We start from the raw sequence: 13134 nt of genomic DNA, 5'->3' as shown, positions 1-13134 counted from the left end.
AGATCATGTGTTTTTTTTTTTCTTGTAGATTGAATGTTTGAAATGGAAAACAAAAAAAAATACATAGACGGACACTGAATGTGTGCATGTAACTGTAATACCATACCACCATTTGATTGAGTCGATTTGTGAGATTTCCTCCCTTCTGGATGTTCAAATTTGAGTGCTATTTAAAGGTGGATACATTTAGGAATCACAGCAACTCAGCCACAAAGTGGCAAAACATATAATTTACTAAATCTCTGGCATTAACATCAGCACAATATCTGTAGGACAGGAGCTTCATGGGATGGGTTTCTATGGCCAAGCAGCTGCAGGAAATCAAGATCAGCAACAATTAAGGAAATATCTATATATTGTACAATATGTTGGTAATATAATTATCTTGACAGGCCTAATTGTGCCAGCTTTAAAATTTGGAGAAGGTATAATGCTATGGGGTTAGGCTAGGTCCCTTAGTTATAATTAAGGGAAATATTAATGCTTCTGAATATGTGGAACCTAATTTGGGAAGGTCCTTTTCTATTCCAGCATGAGGGAGCACCAATGCACAAAAGTTCCCTAAAGGCATCTTTAAGTGAGGAAGAAACTTGACGGGTCCTCAGACCAGTCAGATTGGCCAAATTGAGCCAGACACTTTCATCCAGTATCAGAGAACACAAGAGGCCATCTGGACCAATGAGCAGAAATTCACACATGCAGGTGCTGGTCATAAAATTAAAATATCATGAAAAAGTTTATATATTTCATTTATTCCATTCACAAAGTAAAACTTGTATATTATACTCATTCATTACACACAGACTGATATTTCAAGTGTTTATTTCTTTTAATTTGAATTATAACTGACAACTAATGAAAACCCCAAATTCAGTATCCCAAAAAATGTTAATATTACTTAAGACTAAGGCAAAAATGACCATGTACAGTACTCGGTACTTAGTTGGGGCTCCTTTTGCCTGAATTACAGCAATGCAGCATGGCATGGAGTCGATCTGGCTGTGGCACTGCTCAGGTGTTATGAGAGCCCAGGTTGCTCTGACAGTGGCCTTCAGCTCTTCTGCATTGTTGGGTCCGGCTTATTGCATCTTCCTCTTCACAATACCCCATAGATTTTCTATGGGGTTAAGGTCAGGCGAGTTTTCTGGCCAATTAAGAACAGGGATACCATGGTCCTTAAACTAGGTATCACTGTGTGCAGGTGCCAAGTCCTGTTGGAAAATGAAATTGCATCTTCATAAAGTCGGTCAGCAAGTGCTCTAAAACTTCCTGGTAGATGGCTGCTTTGATCTTGGACCTCAGAAAACACAGTGGACCAACACCAGCAGATGACACGGCACCCCAAACCATCACTGACTGTGAAAACTTTACACTGGACCTCAAGCAACGTGGATTCTGTGCCTCTCCTCTGCTTTTTCCAAAGGAAATGTAAAATTTACTTTCATCAGAGAACATAATTGTGCACCACTCAGCAGCAGTCCAGTCCTTTTAGTCTTTAGCCCAGGTAAGACGCTTCTGACCCTCTCTGGTTCAAGTGTAGCTTGACACAAGGAATGCGACGCTGACACCAACGTCTTGCATACATCTGTGTGTGGTGGTTCTTGAAGCACTGACTCCAGCTGCAGTCCAGTCTTTGTGAATCTCCCCTACATTTTTGTATGGGTTTTGTTTCACCATCCTCTCCAGGGTGCAGTTATCGCTTGTACACTTTTTTCTACCACGTCTTTTCCTTCACCTCTGTATTGTGCTGGGACACAGCTCCGTAAACAGCCAGCCTCTTTACAATGACCTTTTGTGTCTTTCCCTGCTTGTGTAAAGTGTCAAGTCAGCAGTCTTCCCCATGATTGTGTAGGCTACAGAATCAGACTGAGAGACCATTTAAAGGCATTTGCAGGTGTTTTGAGTTAATTCACTGATTAGTGTGTGGCACCAGGTGTCTTCAATATTGAACTTTTTCATGATATTCTAATTTTATGAGATACTAAATTAGAGGTTTTCACTAGTTGTCAGTTATAATCATCAAATTAAAAGAAATAAACACTTGAAATATATCAGTCTGTGTGTAATGAATGAGTATAATATACAAGTTTCACTTTCATCATTTTGTAGAAAGACTTACCAGAAGAGTGGAAGCTGTCATAGCTGCAAACATGGGACCACCTCCATATTAATGTCTATGGATGTAGAATGGAATGCCAATGTAAAATATGTTGGTGTAATGTGTAGGTTTCCTAATTCTTTTCTCCATATAGTGTATCTCATACACTATATGCTCATTCCAGAGTAAAGTTTCACTTCTTCACATTTTGATTTAGTTAGGAAACCTTAAAACTGGATTTGAATAGTTTCAGACTTGAGCTGTTTCTATATAATAAATAATACAAAGCAAGACAAATTTCCTGTGCCTATGGTTTCCTCATTTGAAGCCTGAGGTGGCAAGTAGGTATTAGTCTTTTAATATCTCAGCTATCAGAGAAATTTCCTTTGGTGTCGCAAGAACTTAGTAGTCCTTTTTGTATACATTAGGGTTCTGGCTGTAGTTTGTATTGTCCTTGCTCCCTTCCAAGTAAAGCTAAGGCTTTGACGTCCTTCCTGTTGACCTCAGCAGAGTGCCTCTGTAATTAGTTGTTGCGGTGGCTGAGCTGAGCATTTTTCAGACCTGATGTAACCCGCCCTCTTCAGGGCTGCTGAACTAGGTCGACCTTCTTCATGCACATGTAGTCTTACGGGCCCAGTCTAACCTCAGTGGCCTGGATTCTGGGATTATACTAGATGCTAGAAAGCTGAGACATCCCACCGGAAAGACAGGAACGTGATCTCCTTAATGTACAGGTTGTTTCTCCTTAATAATAAAATCAACAGGCAAAGGAAACTTTAAAGGAGAATTCAGTCATTTTTAACTCAGTCAATATTTATAAGTGATCATTATTCAGTTTCCCTAAAGTGTAGCTCATGTTAGATGTAGAATTAAATTGTTTTGTATCTCCTGAATGGACCCCTTAATGCTCCATAGAGACAGTCCTCTCACATACGTGCAGCCATATATGTAATATTTTGTGCAGAATCCTTAATACGTGCAGGCCACATGATGTCACTATACTGGCTGTTTTATAACATGAAGAAATATCGTCTTGAGAAAATCTCTCTTACTTTGTTTGACTATGCTTCTGCTTCTTGTGTATTTCTCTTGAGAAAGAGACTAGGGATTTCACACACTTCTTCTTTAGTTCAGATTTGCTGAGGTAAAAGCACGCCTATGTAATGTAACTAAAGATTACGTACTATTTCTCGATTTTGATGCTATAAATAACTTGTTATAACTTACTTATATCTGGGCCAGAAGTACCTCATATATCCTGTTTATGCTATTTCTGCTAATAACATTTTGGGGAATCACCATTAAGTCACAAGTAAATCATCAACAAAAACTTGAGGAATAATATTTCTTTGTTTTTAGCAAGTTACTTTTTTCAATATGTCACTTTTCAATTATGTTTTAGAACATATATACAGTGGATTTCTTCCAATATTATGAATGTAAACTTCTAAAAATCGAAAGAGAGAAGCATAGCTATTTCTCAATTTTGATGCTGTAAATAACTTATTTATATCTGGACCAGAAGTAACATCATGCTTCCTGTTTTTTTTGGACTCCCACTACTACTTTTTTAGAGAATCTCCATTAAGTCACCAGTAAATGATCATAAAAAAAATTGAGCAATAATACTTTCTTCTGTGAGACGGTATAAATAACTTTTTTCCATATTCCCCTTTTCAGTGTTGATTTTTAGGACACACATATTGTGTGCAGGGCGGCACGGTGGCGCAGCAGGTGGTGTCGCAGTCACACAGCTCCAGGGGCCTCGAGGTTGTGGGTTCGATTCCCGCTCCGGGTGACTGTCTGTGAGGAGTTGGTGTGTTCTTCCCATGTCCGCGTGGGTTTCCTCTGGGTGCTCCGGTTTCCTCCCACAGTCCAAAAACACACGTTGCAGGTGGATTGGCGACTCGAAAGTGTCCGTAGGTGTGAGTGAATGTGTGAGTGTCTGTGTTGCCCTGTGAAGGACTGGCGTCCCCTCCAGGGTGTATTCCTGCCTTGCGCCCAATGATTCCAGGTAGGCTCTGGACCCCCCGTGACCCTAAATTGGATAAGCGGTTACAGATAATGGATGGATGGAGTCTAGGGCTCTAGATTATTATTACCATGGTTACTAGTGGTATATCTACATGAGGTGACCACAAAAATAAAACTCTTTAATTTTAACTGACAGCATTGAGTTAGTTTCCTGATTCATTTTTACAATTCAATGTGCCAGTTATCTAGATGACTAACTCTTAATTTACAGAACCAGTGGTGTAAACAACAGTGGTCTGTGACCATTAAACACTTCGCTGCATGTGGAAAGAGAATTCTTTTGACGTATATTGTGTTTCACTTGAACAATCGGCTGCACTTCGCCCCATGCTTCCAAGTGATACTCCTCAATCCGTCCGTATTCGTGTGAAATAAATGCAAAGTACAGACAGAAGGCTCAGTGCGTATCCATATCCATATTTAACATAATTAACATAATTTATTATTTAACTTATAATAAATAAGCCCTTAGTATCAAGACACAAGCCTTTGTATGACTTAATGTTGCATCACAAAATATCAGTGGTATACAGTCTTTTCGTAAAAGCAAATTAATTACTTAGAAATTTAATGTCTCACATAGTTTTAAAAATTGCACACAATATCCATCCATCCATTATCTGTAACCGCTTATCCAATTTAGGGTCGCGGGGGTCCAGAGCCTACCTGGAATCATTGGGCGCAAGGCGGGAATACACCCTGGAGGGGACGCCAGTCCTTCACAGGGCAACACAGACATACACACATTCACTCACACCTATGGACACTTTCGAGTCACCAATCCACCTGCAACGTGTGTTTTTGGACTGTGAGAGGAAACCGGAGCATCCGGAGGAAACCCACGCGGACACGGGGAGAACACACCAACTCCTCACAGACAGTCACCCGGAGCTGGAATCGAACCCACGGAGCTGTGTGACTGCGACACTACCTGCTGCACCACCGTGCCGCCCCAGCCCTAGACTCATGAAACTTAAAACATAAAGCTTTCTCTTTATATACATACTGTACAGTATTTGTGGATAGCTTTATCCAGGAGTTCAGTATGACTTCTTTAATAAAGTTACTTGGCCTCTACAGTGACAGTCAACATTCAACTGTGGTCATAAATAAATTGTCATTTAGTCACCCTCACAAATATTATTTAACATTAGTCACATAAAATTAGACATTTTTCACTCTTCGGTCTTCAGATACCATTTTATTTTAGGTGTAGGAGATCCAGAATAAAGAGTATTGTGAAGTTTACAGTTGCTTCTCCAAATATCTGTACAGGGCTGTGTCTGAAAATAATCAGTGCCATATTCACTATATACTTCACTACATCCTGAGCAATGTAGGGAATGGGAACATGTCTCATTTTGTGTATGACAAAAGCACATTGGTGAGAGCCCTTCTGGAAATCAAGAGTGGGTGAACTGAAGGCTCTGCAGCTTGAAAAAAAGAGCCTTAATGTGGTAGTCTTAATGAGGGGTCAGTGTGATATTCCACCATCTTGAAATCACCCCAAAAAAGGCAGGAGTGTATGGAACAAAGGGTTAAGTGGATTTTGATACTCAAAGACAGACAAACCATCTGGTAGGTGCTGGTTAATACAGAGCTGTGGGTTAAATATTCATTATTTTCCCATTTATGCACCACTTCATTGCCCTAATGAAAAAAACACCCATGATAATGTTACACTATCAGCACTACTGTACATTTTTTATGACAGTACTGTAAATGTTAATAACACTCAGCCACAGGTAGGAGGAGCTCAGGAGACAAAAAAAAAGCCCATTCTTACATAGTATTTCTTTAAAGTTGACTGATTAAACCAATCTGTATTGGTTTTCCTTTTTATGGGATTAACTTAAAAATGACATATCCAGGACTTTTCAAAGACTCCAAAAGTTCTTCTTTTAATGACTCTTTTTTATTACCTTCGACTAGAATGTTGATGTTTATCAGTGGTAGCTTAGTGTTATCATCATTAGAAATCCCTTAGGGGTGCTTTCACAAATTTGCATTTTATTTTCTGATTTGACCTTTATGGCCAGAAATAAAGTTCTGCATTTCCACTATTTCTGAATGTAACATTGACATTTTAAACAATGCTAAATTAACTTCACCCTTATTTTCCACCACATTTCATCACATGAATTTGGATAACACAGGAAGAATGAAGTGTAATAGAGCAGGGAGTACTTGTGTTCACCCTTACCCACACACCTACTCCCACCTCTTGCCACTTCCGTACCCTTTCTGCTGATGATTGAGCAAAAAAAGGGTTTAGTAAGCCACCCAGGCTGGCCTCATGCCCTATTTGCTTCCGCTGCGCAGTGCTTTGTGTTCTGAAACTCCAAGAAACAGACCACTAGGACCCCTAGCTTCTTTTTCAAACACAGCTGTGATGTGGCCACTACTGCACTTTTATCCCCTCATTCCTTCCCACCCTGTGAGTTTAAGCTGTGAAAGACTAAAAAGCTGAGCTTAACTGTCTTACTAATTAGACAGGAAATGGTTTTTCACCATTATGTTGAATGTTTTTTAAAGCATTTTGCTGTGATCTCATGGCACATGTGATGTTGCATCAGTAAACTGTTGACTTTTCTTTTCTGAGTTTTCTGCTTGGAACTGACTCTTTTAATGATATTGCTTCCTTCATGACATCCAGATGTGGCTGAATGCAGTTTAATTTCGAAGGAGGAGTTTTTAGTTAAAAAAAAAAAGAAGAGAGAAGAAAGAGAAAAGAGATGGGGGTGGTCACGTTCCTCTCTGATGTAGCCTTCCAGCATTGAGACTCAGGGATCACAAGCTCATGAAGCTCAGTCAGGCCCAGTTTGAGGCAGGGGAGTTTCCTGAAGTATGTGGCTTGGTTAATGTGCCTATGAAATCGAGGGAGAAGGGCCTGATTCAGCAGATCCTGGGAAGACTTTTCTTCAGTCTGGTTTGCAATATCCCTCACATCAGCATCTCTCAGCAAAACATCAACAGTGTGTATTCACTTGATTGTCTATGTAGCAAATGTCTGTCATAGTTAGTCATAATTAGCTCAAATATTGACTAGGCCACATAAGATTGAGCAACCCAGCCTGCAACAACTGCACAGCATGGATAATGCAAAAAAAAAAAAGTAAAACAATTATGTTTCACTGTTTTAAAACAAAGAACACATGCATCAGTGTCCAAAATCCGTCTATAATTCCTTTGACCTTCACCTTAACTTACACTCCAGCAGTTAAGATATTTAGCCAGTGACAGTTAAGTAACATGGTTAACTTTACAACAGTGATGCGTTACGACAGTTCATCCTGTTTTTGGATCCTGTTTAGTTAATGATCAATCAATGTGTAAGTTTGCAAAATGGGTGATAAAGATGTGTGCCTCTCACAGACTATTAGATCAGTCTGAGATTCAGCCTGTGAGCAGATCAGTCCAGTAAATATAAACAGCACTTCACTTTGAAACCATCAGAAGACCAGTTTACAACAGCCTCGACACTTGGACAGAATCAGAGAGATCCCCTTTACACCTGTTGCCATGCTGCTTCAATGCAGGTAACTCCTCCCATAGAATGCAACATTTCTCATAAGGGGGAAAACAAGGGTATCAAACATACACGAAATACACCTACAACGGTGATCATACTAATTAGTCACAATTCAACATTCATATTTTCATGTCAAGTCATTTGAATTCAATCAGCAATTAAAGTGTACACGTATTAATCAATTTCTCCCTTTCTACAGGTACAGTCCCTCCCTCCCCTTCTACAGATGATGGTCTCATCCAGGTAAGTAAAACTCTGAGATTTACCTGTTCAGTCTTTTCAGATGTGGATTACCAGTCATGAGGTAAATATATACAATAGTCTTTTAAATGTGATGTTAAAGGGGTATTCCCATCACCACACCAGCAAATTACCAGTGAATGTCTTTAAGGCTGCAGTTCAAACTCCAGCTAACCACTAGAACCCCCAGCCCATAAAGATTGCACACCTTTATTCAAGTCTTCCATTTAAAAAAGATAATTAAAAAAATTCTCCTCAACTTTTAGTAATGGTCAAACTAACCAAATCACATGATGCTACTAATCATGGTGGTGGCATGTAGTGTCCCTATCACAATCCACTCGAAGGGGTGTGGTTTGGAGTCTCACATTTGGGTGAACCCCTGTAATGAGTTTTGAGTGTTCTCCCTGTGTCGGCTTAGGTGTCCTCCCAAGCACGTTTTTGTAGGTGGTTTGGCCATGTGAGTGTGAGGTGCTCTGTGATGAACTAGTGCCCCAGCCATGCTAAATTCCTGCCCTGCTCCCAGTGATTTGGTGTAGGATCCGGACATACCCTGACTTGAACTGCATAAGAAAATGTACATGGTTGGAGAAGAACACTAACCCCCTAATTCTGTTTTTTTAGCTGCTTTGATGAGAGAGAGAGAGAGAAAGAGAGAGAGAGAATGAATGTTGGACCATTATGCTGTCTTGGATGGCTGAGAGTAATAGTATTTCTATTATTTTATATTACCATGGAGACAGATTGCAGAACTGTGAAGCGGTGACCTACCACCTATTTTTATATACTACAACACAGTTTCAGTGCGATAGATCAAATAACCTAATATGACCTATTATTATGTAAATAAAAATGGAATGGCATTCATTATTCATTGAATGAATGAATAATGCATAAGAACATTTAAATTAATACAGTATGTAAAAAAAATAAAAAATAAAAATAGGTTGGCACAGTGTCGCAGTGACACAGCTCCAGGATCCTGGAGGTTGTGGGTTCGAGCCCCGCTCCGGGTGACTCTGTGAGGAGTTTGGTGTGTTCTTTCTGTGTCTGCGTGGATTGATGACTCAAGTGTCCGTAGGTGTACGTGAATGTGTCGCCCTATGAAGGACTGGTGCCCCATCCAGGGTGTGTTCCTGCCTTGTGCCCAGTGATTCTGGGTAGGCTTCGGAACCACCGTGACCCTGAACTGGATAAGTGGTTACAGATTTTGAATGAATGAATGTAAAAAAAATATAAATGTAAGTATTGTGTCTCAAATGGTGACACATCTACTGAAAACATATAGCATAAATAGCTGTCTGCAAAAATCTTATAATTGTTGTCTACCATAACGTGAACTATTTTTGCACAGTCTAAGGTTTAGTCTAAGGTTCTAAAGGTTAAAAGTATGTCTGTGTTATGCTACATGTTTTCCAGCTGGAATCTGTCCTGAATCCATGCATAAAAACACATGTAGATACATTTTCCCTTAGATCTGTTGTTGTGCTGTCTCTGGTAAAGCAGAGGTAGCAGCAACTCCAGATGTTGTTTTTTAGGAATATCATTTAATCGCTTGGCCTCAGTGTCTCCCCTCATTCCCTCCTCCCTGCAGACTCGTGACTATCTTTCTAAGCCAAAACACTATCCATTTCGCAACACACTGCCTTAATGGGCTCACAACTGCAGTCAGTCCAGATTCTGATGTGCTGAAGTCACAATCACAACATTTATAAAATTGTTTTTTTGTTTTTAGGAAATATTTGACTTTGAATATCTCTTGGAACTGAGATACAAGTTGCAGTTGAAACCTTCCCAAAAAAAGAGCAGCGCTTCAACTCCTAACTCCATGATATGAAGCTGAATTCAGCTGCTCATTTGGTGACTTTGTGCTTTGTTTTGGGCACAAGCTGGTAACACACCCTGGAGGTCCTTCACAGGGCAACACATACTCACAAATGCACACCTATGGATACTTTCGAGTCACCAATCCACCTACCAATGTGTGTGTTTTGACTGTAGGAGGAAACCGGGGAAACCCACACAAACACAGGGAGAACACATCACACCTCACAGATAGTCACCCGGAGGAAACCCACACAGACACAGGGAAAATAGAGTATTAAACACAGCATGAGTGCAAAGCCAAACAATACCCATATACAATACCCATGTACAGAATAAGTGCAAATACAATGCAATTCAATAAATACTTAATGCTCAAATAAGTAGTTAGGAAAGAGATGCATCTGCAGTCTGTGTTTGAAGATAGAAAGAGTCTGCTGTCTGGACAGTGAAGGCTAGTGGGAGTTCCACCATCTGAGAGCCAGGACAGGGAAGAGTCTCAACGCTTGTCTTCCATGTGTCTTGAAGGATGGTGGGTTAGGTTGGGTTGTACTTAAAGCTTGAAGGTCTCGAAGCTCTTATCTGTAAGGTAGGGAGGGGCTGGTCCACTATGGGCTTTGTAGGCAAGCATCAAAGTTTTAAATCTGATGCAGGCAGGAAGACAGAGGAGGAATTGCAGCAGCAGAGTGATATGAGGGACCATAGTGATAAATGACTAAAGGGAATTTGTTTAGTTCATCATCAATGTTATTTTCTTTTCTGCTTAATTCATTTTAGGGTTAGGGTGACAACAGGGTGAGCAAAGAAGCTCAGGTGTCTGTCCCCCGCAACTTCTCCTGGAGGCTAGCTGGGATATATAACCCCTCCAGCATGTCCTGGATCTACCCCAAGGCCTCCTTCCAGTTGACCGTACCTTGTATAATTCCAGCTGGAAGTGTCCAGGAGGCATCCTTATCTGAGCTCCTCAACTGATCCTAGAGAGTATGCTCAACAACATGCCAGAGAAAATTCGTTTTGGCTGCTTGTATCAGCATCCTTGTTCTTTAGGTCATTACCCAGAGCTCCTGACCATAGGTGAGGATTTTGATGTAGAGTCCAGTTCAGTGACTGTATTATTACAGATGCTACACCTAATCTAACAGTCTAGCTCACATCAATTGCCAACATTTGTTAACCACATCCTGAGATGCTTGAACTCAGACATGACAACATACAGACATGCACATTCTCCAGATCTACAAATAATGTGTAGACTGGACTAGCAACTCTCATGCACCCTTAATTATCTGTGAGAGAGTAAATAGTTGGTCCATTGTTTCCCAGCCAGGCTGAATTTCACACTGTTCCTCAAATCCTAGGTTCCACTGTCGGCTAGATTGTCTTTTCCAGCACCATGACATAGACTTTCCCAAGGAAGCTGAGAAGTCAATATGTGAATTTATATTTTTTAAGAATAGACAACACATTTCCATGTTTTTATACAGATATGAATTTGAAGGACATGCTTGAAGACATGCTAGTCTTAACAGTCAGAATGCCTTTTAGACACGTTTGTTGAAAGCCCAGGCAGCAGCCATGGTAGGAGTGGCAGAGCAAGACTCCTCTTAATAACCCACAGGTCATACAACTGAAACATAGATGCATGGTAATGTCATTAGAAAAGCAGTAACACTTGTGTGAGAATGTCTGTTCTGTTTTTTTCAGGATGCACTAAACCAATTAAATTTCATTTTTTTGGGGGGGTATTGTACATGCACAGAGTCTGAGTAGCATAAGACTGGGCAAAAATACAAATGATGTCCTCTGAATCATGTAGTGTGTATGCTGTCTTTCTTGTCTAAAGATGTTTCAGATTACAGCTTTTAATGACATAGCTGCCAAGAAATTCAGCCTACATCAGCTGAAATCTACAGGCTTTGGGACATTGTTATTGATCATTTACAGTTCTATTTTTAGACGCAGCGTTTCCTGAATCTACCCCACAAACCAAAATGGGTATGGCTTTAATTCTACTGCTTAGAACCACACATGGAAACAAAAGGGTTAGTGCTCTTTGTTACTGGCTTCGCTTTTTAAGTGTTCAAATGGTTATTCCTAAACCCTTCATATCATCTGCTGAACTGAAGTGGAAATACACCATTAAATGGGGAAAAAAAAATCCATATTCTTTCCTTCTAAGTTATATACTGCCCAGCTTAGGGAGACATAGCATAGAAATGGGTTAGCAATGGAAGATTAGCTGTTTTTCCTCTAGCTAGCATCTGGAATTATGATTATCCTATTTTGGACACACACACACATCTACTTGAGATGGTTCCTTGCTCAGTACCAAAAAGTTGATGTTTGAGAGTCTTTTGTTATTGTTTATAAATGGAGAACATTAATTTTGGAGCTAGGGAAAGTGTTAAAAGTTAAAGAGAAATCATTCATTCTTTCTTTGTCTGTAAGCGCTTATCCAGTTCTGGGTGGGTTGCGGTGGGTCCAGAGCCTACCTGGAATCATTGGGCACAAGGCAGGTATACACCCTGGAGGGGGCGTCCATCATGTGTTTTTGGACTGTGGGAGGGAACCGGAGCACCCAGAGGAAACCCACGCAGACACAGGGAGAACACACGACACTCTTCACAGACAGTCACCCAGAGGAAACCCACGCAGACACAGGGAGAACACCCCACACTCCTCACAGACAGTCACCCGGACTGTTAAAGAGAAATGCTTTAAGAAATGTTTAATATATTGGGGAATGGTAGAACAGTTATTGAATTTAAATATGGGGAAAATGAAAAAGTGTATGATAGTACAGAAATAATTTTTTGTAAGAAAATCTAGAATTAGGGCATGTTGCAAATCTCAGGTTACAAGCATATACATTTTATGTTGTACATAAATGTATAAATTTCACAGCTTTCCAAATTCTGTGACATATGTTAAAAATAATGAATAAGGAGTGAAAATAATATATTGCAACATCTTAACTTTCAACACCTTGTAAGCATTTGAGAACTGAGGAGACCAATAGCTGTAGTTTTTAAAGTGAAATGTTTTTTTGTTGTTTATAGAATTTCAGCTGCTAAAAGTCGGGATCCTGGTATTTCTTTCATAATATGGCAAACATTTTTCAGTGAGTGACAAGTCTGGACTATTTTAGCAACCAGACTCTTACCAACTTTTGAGAAAAAGGACATTGCCTGGATGGCAGCATGTTGCCAAAAAATCTGCATACATCGATCTTCATTAATCTGCCTTCATTTGCCTTCACAGATGTGCAAACCACCCATGCCATGTGAACTAATGTCCCCTCATACCATCACACATATTGGCTTTTGAACTGTGTGCATGGTCCTTCTCCTTTTTAGCCCAGAGGACATGGCAGTATTATTTTCCAAGAAAATTTTCAGATTTCAGA

The sequence above is a fragment of the Hoplias malabaricus genome, chromosome 9 (assembly GCF_029633855.1).
Source record: "Hoplias malabaricus isolate fHopMal1 chromosome 9, fHopMal1.hap1, whole genome shotgun sequence".
Classification (NCBI taxonomy): domain Eukaryota; kingdom Metazoa; phylum Chordata; class Actinopteri; order Characiformes; family Erythrinidae; genus Hoplias; species Hoplias malabaricus.
This window is presented reverse-complemented; position numbering follows the sequence as displayed.